The sequence below is a fragment of the Pteropus vampyrus genome, unplaced genomic scaffold (assembly GCF_000151845.1).
Source record: "Pteropus vampyrus isolate Shadow unplaced genomic scaffold, Pvam_2.0 Scaffold1000003877, whole genome shotgun sequence".
Classification (NCBI taxonomy): Eukaryota; Metazoa; Chordata; class Mammalia; order Chiroptera; family Pteropodidae; genus Pteropus; species Pteropus vampyrus.
Window position 1 is genome coordinate 255 of NW_011918279.1, and position 9238 is coordinate 9492.

Here is a 9238-nt window from a genome sequence, read left to right on the forward strand (position 1 = left end):
CTGGATCATATGGTAGATTAGTTCTTAGTTTTTTGAAGAACCTCCATACTGTTTTCCATAGTGACTGTACCAATTTGCAATCCCACCAGCAGTGTATGAGGGTTCCTTTTTCTCCACATCCTCTCCAGCATTTGTTATTACTTGTCCTGTTGATTATAGCTATTCTAACAGGTGTGAGATGGTGTCTCATTGTGGTTTTGATTTGCATTTCCCTGATAGCTAGCGATGTTGAGCATTTTTTCATATATTTGTTGGCCATTTGTATGTCCTCTAGGGAGAAGTGTCCGTTCAGGTTCTCTGCCCATTTTTTGATTAGATCATTTATTTTTTTGTTGTTATTGAGTCCTATGAGTTCTTTGTATATTTTGGATATTAGGCCCTTATCAGAGGCATTGCTTGCAAATACGTTTTCCTATTCGGTTGGTTGTCTCTTTACCTTGTTGACGACTTCTTTTGCTCGGCAGAAGCTTTTTAGTTTGATGTAGTCCCATTCGTTCATTTTTGCTTTTACTTCCCTTGCCTTTGAGGTTAAATTCATAAAATCCTCTTTAAGTCCAAAGTCCTTGAGTTTAGTTCCTATGTTTTCTTCTATGCATTTTATTGATTTCGGTCTTATATTCAGGTCCTTAATCCATCTGAGTTAATTTTGGTGTGTGGTGATAGACAACAGTCTAGTTTCATGCTGACACTTAGTAAATGCTCAATAAATGCTAAGTAGTATTGTTTCATCACTCAGTAGAGTTCTGCAGGTGTTCGAGCCAACCAACTACTTCATTCACCTGACCCCACGTTTTGAAAACACATCCAGTCTTTCATCCAACTAGCACTTATTGACTGTCTTCTGTGTTCCAGGCTCTGGGAATTCAAGCACTGAGCAAGATAAAGTCCCCCACCTTTCTGGTGTTTATAGTGGAGTAAAAATAATTCACTAGAATGTGAATAAGTGAATTAAAGAGTTACACATTTGTATTAGTGTCTTAAAGGAAATAAAAACATGATGTGATTTTAAAATCGTGTGTCCTAGGCATTGAACTAGATGCCTTCATGCTTCTGAGGTTGTTATGCTGTACACTCATATGAGTGACCAGTTGAGACCTGGATGCTCTAGAAGAAGCATTTTCTCATGATTAAATGTATCTAAAGAGGAAATGACCCACCCAAAGAGGAAGGGAGACTTCAAACAGAGGTCGTCACCCTTTCCCCCATCGGATGTAGAAGAGGTGACAGACTACTAAGTGATTTGGTAGGGACTGTTTCAGTTGTCAGGACAGAAGTATAAATTTTAGGCAAAAACAAACAAATCCATTGACTCCTGTACTAGGACATGCAGGGATTGAGGGAGGTGACTTTGGGACTCAAGTCGTGTCCTTAAGGTTCTCTTGCTTTGAAATTACCAATTTTCACGTATGATTTTATTTCATTCTTTTTTTGTGTGTAGACAAGTCTCATTTTAAATATTCTAGATGGGAGATCCCACAGAGGAAAAAGAGGGCTTCTCTCTCCCACCATCCACATGATTTTGTTTTATGATAAAAACCAGTCATTACTGTTCCTACTCATAGAGGAATAGTCATACCTAAGTTTAGTGACAGTTGTGTAGTCAGTGTGAATGAGTTTGCAGTCTTTGACGAACACCTCCTCATTTCCTTCATTCCCCAGCCCCTGGCAACCACACATCTACTGTTTCAATGATTTTGGTTTTTTTCGAACCCACATTTAAGTGAGATCATACAATATTTGTCTTTCTCTTTCTGACTTATTTCATTTAGCATAAAACCCTCAAGGCCATCTGCATTGTTACGAAAGGTAGGATTTCCTTCTCTTCTATGGCTTAAAAATATTCCTCTCTGTGTATATGAGTATGGATGCATGTGTTTACCCCAAATTTTCTTTATTCATTCATCCACTGATCATTGATAGATATTTAGTTTATTTTCACCTCTTGGCTATTGTGAATAATGTTGCAAATAACATACGGGTGCCTATATAATATGAGATAGTGAATTCAATTCCTTCAGATAAATACCCAAATTAGAATTGCTAGATCATGTTAGTTCTATTTTTAATATTTGAGGCACTTCCATACTGTTGTCCATAGTGGCTGCACCAATTTACAGCCCCACCAACATTGTATGAGGGTTCCCTTTTCTCCACATCCTTGTCTTTGGGCTGTTTATCCAGTGCTATGCTTTGGGCCAGCTTAGCATCAAAGGCCCTTGCAGTTTCTCATAGTTGTAAATAATGGATATTTTAACCTTAGTAAATATTCCACATGCTTAACAAATAAACAAGATTATTTCAGATGATGATAAGACCTATGAGGGGGGTAAATGGAGGAATGGGATGAAAATTAACTGGATGAGGTGGTACTTCCATAGTAAAGGAAGGGCCTCTACAAGAAGGTGACATTTCAATCGAGCCCTGAATAATGAGACTCAGTCACAAAAGATCTGGGAGAAAAGCATCCCCAACGTAGGGAACAGCACATGCAAAAGCCCTGAGGGGAGGAAAGACGAGCTCTAATAGGAGATCAGAATGGAGGTCAAGGTGACCCAGTGCAGTGAGATAAGTTGTAAAAAAGGTTCAAGGGGTCAGCAGGGGCTTGGTGGTGCACAGTCCCTTTGGCTATGAAAGGAGATCAACATTTGTAGCAAGATACTGCTTTGAGACATGAACTGAGGCTCCTCTCATTCTCTCACTTCCTTGCATTTTCAGGCGCCCCATCATTCTCAACAATTGCTTCCAACACGTGTGGCCTGCAAGGGGGCAGCGAGCTGATGCAAGGAGCATAGATACTACAAGGCTTGCCTTTGAGTTCCAAGATAGACCCTTAAAGCTCATAGCAGAAATAACAGGCATGAAAGACAACGTGATTTAAGAGCCAGGCTTTCTGAGAGAAAAAGCAATAATGGCAACACTTATTCATCATTTACTGTGTGCCAAGCACAGGTGGTGCTTGAGACAACCCTGAGGTGCATATTGGTGTTGTCTCCATTATATAGTTAAGAAAACCAGGGCACAGAGAGGGGAATTGACTTGCCCAAGTCATATAGCAGAGCTGCAGCTTAAACCCAAGCAGTCTGACTCCGAAGCCTATACTCTTGAGGGCGATTTTTGTTTCCAGTGGTCTGGCTTTAAATTTTAAGAGTCATGGCATGGCCCTGCCCCCACCCCACCCCACCCCAAGATGGGCCAGGGTGGCCTGTGAGAAGAATGAAGGAGGAACCTGGAGGTGAAAGGACAGAGATGAGCCCTCCTCCTAGACTCTTGTAAGAGTGTCTAGTACACAGTGGGGCTCAGGCTGCCTGGGCAGCATCAAGAGACCCAGAAAAGGGAAGAGACAGACTTCCTGAAGGAAGGACAACGGAATCACCAAAGAAACTTACTGGGATGGGCAGAAACAGGGATGGGGCTGTTGACAAAGTGGGAGGAAAATAAAAGTCTGCAAAGGATGCCGGAGTATGGGCTGGGGGCCTCCTCTTCTGTTCTGGGATGGCCAGGGACCTCTGTTTTGGGAGGTACCTGCAGATCAGAGAAATGAATCTGCCTCTATGGATTCTCCTGTGTGATTCAAACCCTCACACGTGCCCATTAAGTCTGTCTTTAGCCCTGGTCCCTCTCCTGCTCAAACACCTCCCATGGCTCCCTCTTGCCCACAGGATAAAATCCATATCTGGGCTCTGGGAGAACCCGGATCAGCCTGGGTTCTTATGGTCAGCAGGAGAGGCAGGCAGGGTCCAGGGGTCAGAGACACCGGACCCCTCCATCCAGCCACACCCAACAAGCCAGGCCCCAAGCGCCCCCTGCTGGCTCTCGGGGAGCCTGGGGCAAAGGTGATAGCACAGATTTTTTTTCTCCTGGGAACCTGCAAAGGGAGATGTGTGGGATCAGGGTGGATCCCAGGCCAGGCGGCAGAGGGTCACTGAGGGCCCGCCATCAAGACCCTTAATGGAAACTCAAAGCCTGTTTGTACTGGGAGAGGAGACATTAACACGCCATGCACAGATCACCCTTTGAAGGGGATTGGGACATAGTAGAGGAAAGAAATGTGCCTTAGCTGGCAGAAAAGCGGGGTCAAAGGAAGGTTTTAAGCATATATATATTTATAAATTCATTTATTTAAATTAGTTTCAAGTATACAGTACATTGTTGAGACATCTATATTGTTTATAAAACGATCCCCTCAATAGTTCCCTCCCTCCTCTGGCCCTCCACTTAGCCATCGTATTAATGCTAACTTCATTCCCCGTGCCGTGCTCCACAACCCTGTGCCCAACTATCGACTACGAATTTGTACTTCTTTAACCCTTCACCCCATTCTCCCAGCCCCACAACTCCCCTCCCCTCTGTCCGTCACCAAATGTCCACTATATTTGTGAGTCTCTTTTTGATTTGTCTGTGCTTTTTGTTCCTTAGATACCGCATATAAGTGAAATCATATGGTGTTTATCTTTCTCTATCTGACTTATTTCACTCAGCGTAATAACCTCTAGGTCCATCCATGTCGTTGCAAATGGTAGATTTCATTTTTTTTAATGGTTGAGTAATATTCCATTGTATATATGAACCATAATTTCTTTATCCAATCGTCTGCCGATGGGTATTTAGGTTGCTTCCATATCCTGGCTGTTGAAAATTGTGCTGCCATGAAATTGGAATGCATAGATCTTTACAGATTATTGTTTGGGTTTTCTTTGGTTAAATACCCAGAAGTGCAATTGCTGGGTCAAAAGGTATACCCATTTTTAATTTTCTGAGAAACTTCCATACTGTTTTTCATAGCGGCTTTAAATTTGCAATCTCACCAACAATGTATGAGGGTTCCCTTTTCCAAAGGAAGGTTTTTTTAAGATTGAGGGAGGAAATGATAGCATTATTTGTATTCCAATGGGCATCATCCAATGGAGTTCAGGATACATACTCAATATACAAAAATCAATTATATTTCTGTATTCCAGGGGTCAGCTATCTATAAACCAAATCTGGCCTGCGGCCTTTTTGTACGGTCTCTAAGCTAAGAATTGTTTTCTATTTTTAAAGGATTGGAAGAGGAGCAAGAGGAAGGGGAGGAGGAGAAACCTGATGGGGCACGCAAGGTCTAAAGCATCTGCTACGTGGGCCTTTACAGAGAAAGTATGCCAACCCCGATATACGATACTACCAGTTAAGAATCGAGAAATATATGTTTTAAAATATCATTTAAAAAGTATTATATACCAGAAAAAGTGGAATTCTCAGGTATAGATCTAACAAAATATGTGCAGGATCTCTATGATGAAAAAACTTCAAGACGCCGATGAGAGAAATCCAAGGAGACCCAAATTAATGGAGAGACAGTGTTCATGGATCAAAAGACTCGATATTGTTAAGATATTAAGACTCCTCAAATTGATCTCTTGATTTGAAGAAATTACAATCGCAATCCCAGGAGGACTTTTTCTACAAATAAATTATTATAAAATTTACGTGAAAATACAAAAGACTTCGAATAGCCACAATTTTGTTTTTAAAAGGAAAAGTGTACTTTAAGGATTCACATGACCCCTTTCAAGGCGTACTATGAAACTACAGTAATCATGACAGTGTGGTATTGGTGAAAGATTAGACACATAAATCAATGGACCAGAAGTGTCCTAAAAGAGATCCACCCAAATTTGGTCAATTGATTTTCAAAAAAACATGAAAGACAAGTCAATGCACAACTGGAATAACTGCACATCCGTATGCCAATAAAAAAGGCAACTCAGAACTCACACTTGTACAAAATTTAACTTTACATGGATCGTAGACCTAAATGATGTAAAATCTAAAACTAAACACTTTTAGAAGAAAAAGTAGAAAATAGCCTTTGTGATTTGGGATTAGATAAAGAGTACTTATATACAACACTGTAAGCATAATACATAAAAAATAAAATATTGATAAATAGCGCTTTATACACAGGGAGTTTCCTAAAGAAGAAACTGGGCAAACGAAGGACATATGGAGAACCAACACTTTTCACTGTGCATTTTCTTTTTTTGACGAGTGAATGTATCCCCTGTCAAAAATATTGCATTTAAAAATGCAGGCACCACCTGTCGGCCTCATCTACTGAGCCTGGAGTATTCTCCAGGTGATCTGATGTGCCTAGGGCTGAGACATACGTTGAAAATCACATCTTTTGTACGTTAAAATGTATCTCTAAAGCAAAGCTGGCCAAATTCACCCATCCACCATCACCAACTGACTGACCTTGAGCAAGTTAATGTTAGTCAAATTCACCCCATCCGCCATCACCGACTGACTGACCTTGAGTAAGTTAATCTCTTGGATCCATAGGACTGGTGTGAGGATGAAATCAGTGTTTACCTCGGGGAGCTGAAGTGTCACCTTCTCCCTTCTCAGTAGTCTACTTCTGTTAATAGGACCATGAATCTCAGTGTCTGTAGACTTGCCAGGCCATACGTGTTGTAGGAGAGGTGTTTAACCACGCCTATATCTTACATGAATGCATGTTTACCTATTGCTATACAAATAAAATTTCTACACCAAAAGTTATTTCATTAAGAGAAATCCAATATATAATTGATAACGATACCTCCGGCCATCAATGAGCATGAAGAGAATTCGTGCAAAGTGAGAGAAATTTTGGAACTATTTTCTAACACAGTGCCATTTAAAAAAAAAAAAGAGCAGTTTAAATACTTAACACTTAAGGATTTTAAAGACCCCACAACGATGATTTTATATCATGGAAAGATGAGTTAATGGCATGGAAATACGTTCGCAATATATTATTATATGAATAACCCAGATTAACAAAGACATATATGATAAAAGAGAGTTTGGGGGCAAGTTTGAGGAAAAATGCACATAACATAAAAGTTACCATTTAACCGCTATACAGTGTACAATTTCGTGCACTTAGCTCATTCACAATGTTGTACAACTACCACTTCTATGTAGTTCCAAGACATTTTCACCACCCAAATACGAGACCTTGTCCCAATTAGGGGTCACTCTCCATTTCCCCTTCCACACACCTCCCCCGACCCAGACCCTGGAAACCACCAATCTGCTTTAAGCCTCTGTGGATTTGCCTGTGCTGAACATTTCATATAAATTAAGTCACGCAGTATGTGACCTTGTCGTCTGGCTTCTGTCACTTAACATAATGTTTTTGAAGTTCATCCCCGTCGTAGCATGTATCAGTGCTTCCTGCCTTTTTATGACAGAGTAATATTCCTTGTGGAAGATAAATCACATTTTATTTATCCACTCCTGTGCTAATGGATATTCAAATTGTTTCCCAAATATCTACCATTTGGCAATTGTGAATCGTGCCACCACGGACACTGTGTAAAAGTTTTTGTTTCAACACCCATTTTTGATTCTCTTGGCTACAAACCGAGGCATGGGATTGCTGGGTCATATGGTAATATGGTTTATTTCATTAAGGAACCACCAAACTGTTTTCCACAGTGGGTGTTTTTCCACCGGCAATGTGTAAGTGTTTCAATTACTCCACATCCTCACCAACACTTGTCATTTTCCCTTTTTCAGATTCTGGCTATCCTAGAGGCTGAGAAGTGGTATCGCATCGTTGCATTGATTTGCATTTCCTTAATGACTGAAATGTAGAGCATCTTCTCATGTGCTTGTTACATGTAAATGTAATCTATTTAGATGTGAATTCAAAATTTTATTTGTATAAAGATTACAAGTAAATAAAAACCTGGAAGTATGTCAGAGAATATGAACAGTGATTTTGACATGTTTGGATTATTGATATGGATGTGTTATATTTCTTACTTTTCCTACTGGCATTTTCTTCAGTGAAAATGTATCATTACAGGACTAAGACAAATGTTTTAAATAAGGATTCTAAAGGCAAAGAAAAATGTAATTTTCAGCTTAGATCATTTTAAATATTTACTCATTCCATGTTACAGTATTCCTCTTTCATGCTGCAGCCAGTAAGCCTGCCGGCCCCCACTGAGCGGGTCCCTAAAAAGCTCTGACACTTGTACCCCCGACCCCCCTATGCCAGAGAGGAGCAAGTCCTGGGGCGGCCGCTGTCCAAGGTGCTGGAAGAAGTGCCCCACCCCACTCCTTCCCCTTCTGTCTTCCTCTCACTATTGCAGGCCCATGAGACCTCCACTTCCCAGAACGTCTAAGCAAAAATGAAGTCCGGGTTGTGCCGGCCTGGGGAAAAAAACTTTTTTCTTGTTCCTAGCTTCAGGCCAGCTTCACATCAGAGACCCTTGTAATTTCTCAGATACAACTAGGCATCGTTTGTTGAATTTACTGAATCTTCTCATGATAGTTTTCTTCAACGGAAGGATGCCATATTTCCCAAAACTTAAATGTAACTAATACGACTTTAAAACATTTTACATTTTGGAACATGATGCAAAAAGAAGGGAAAAGGGAGAAAATTAATCTTCACCGAGGACTGAAGCTTACCAGATAACGACTCGGCCGTGTTGCATGCGCTTGCTTATTCAATCCCCACAACAGTGCGGTAAAGTGGCTACTGTTATATAGTAAAGGAACTGAGGCTTAGAGAGAGAAACTATTTTCCCCGAGCCAAACAGCTAGTAGACACAGACTGCGACTGTGACCTTGAGAGTACAACTCCTGGGTGTGCTGGATCCAGGGTCATCTCAACCTGACTGCTTCCAGCTACCTGCTCCTCCTTCCTTAAAGAGTAGTCTTGTGTTCAGGATCCAAGATGGAGCTCCAGCTACCACGTCAATGTTCTAAGCAGCAGAAAGGAGGAAGGGGGAAGACGGCACAGAAGGTATTCCAGATAAGGAAGGTTTCCAGAATGACCACATAATCTTTGACTTCTCCATATGGAATGAGGGAGAGCTGTTTTTAGCTCTTCTAGCTTCAAGAAAAGCTTTCAAAAATTATCTGTATTTCAGCCTGCCATGCACCTAGCTAAAAGCTAGAAACTCTAAGAGGACAAAAATGAATATCAGTATACACAATTAGCAGCCGCTTATACAGTCTACCCTGTTGACTACCAAACCATTCCATGCGTGCCATTCTTCCTATACAAGAAGCACATTCACAACATTCACAAGGGAGCCAACCCCAACATCCACCTGCTCCCTCCACTTGGTTCAAAGTCGAGCGTCTCTGGATGATGTGCAGTCTTCCCCCTTAAATCCTGATGTGCGCTTTTGTGGTCTGCAACTCTATACATGTAAGGAAAATTATCACCCTTAATACGTCCAAGAGTGGAGTA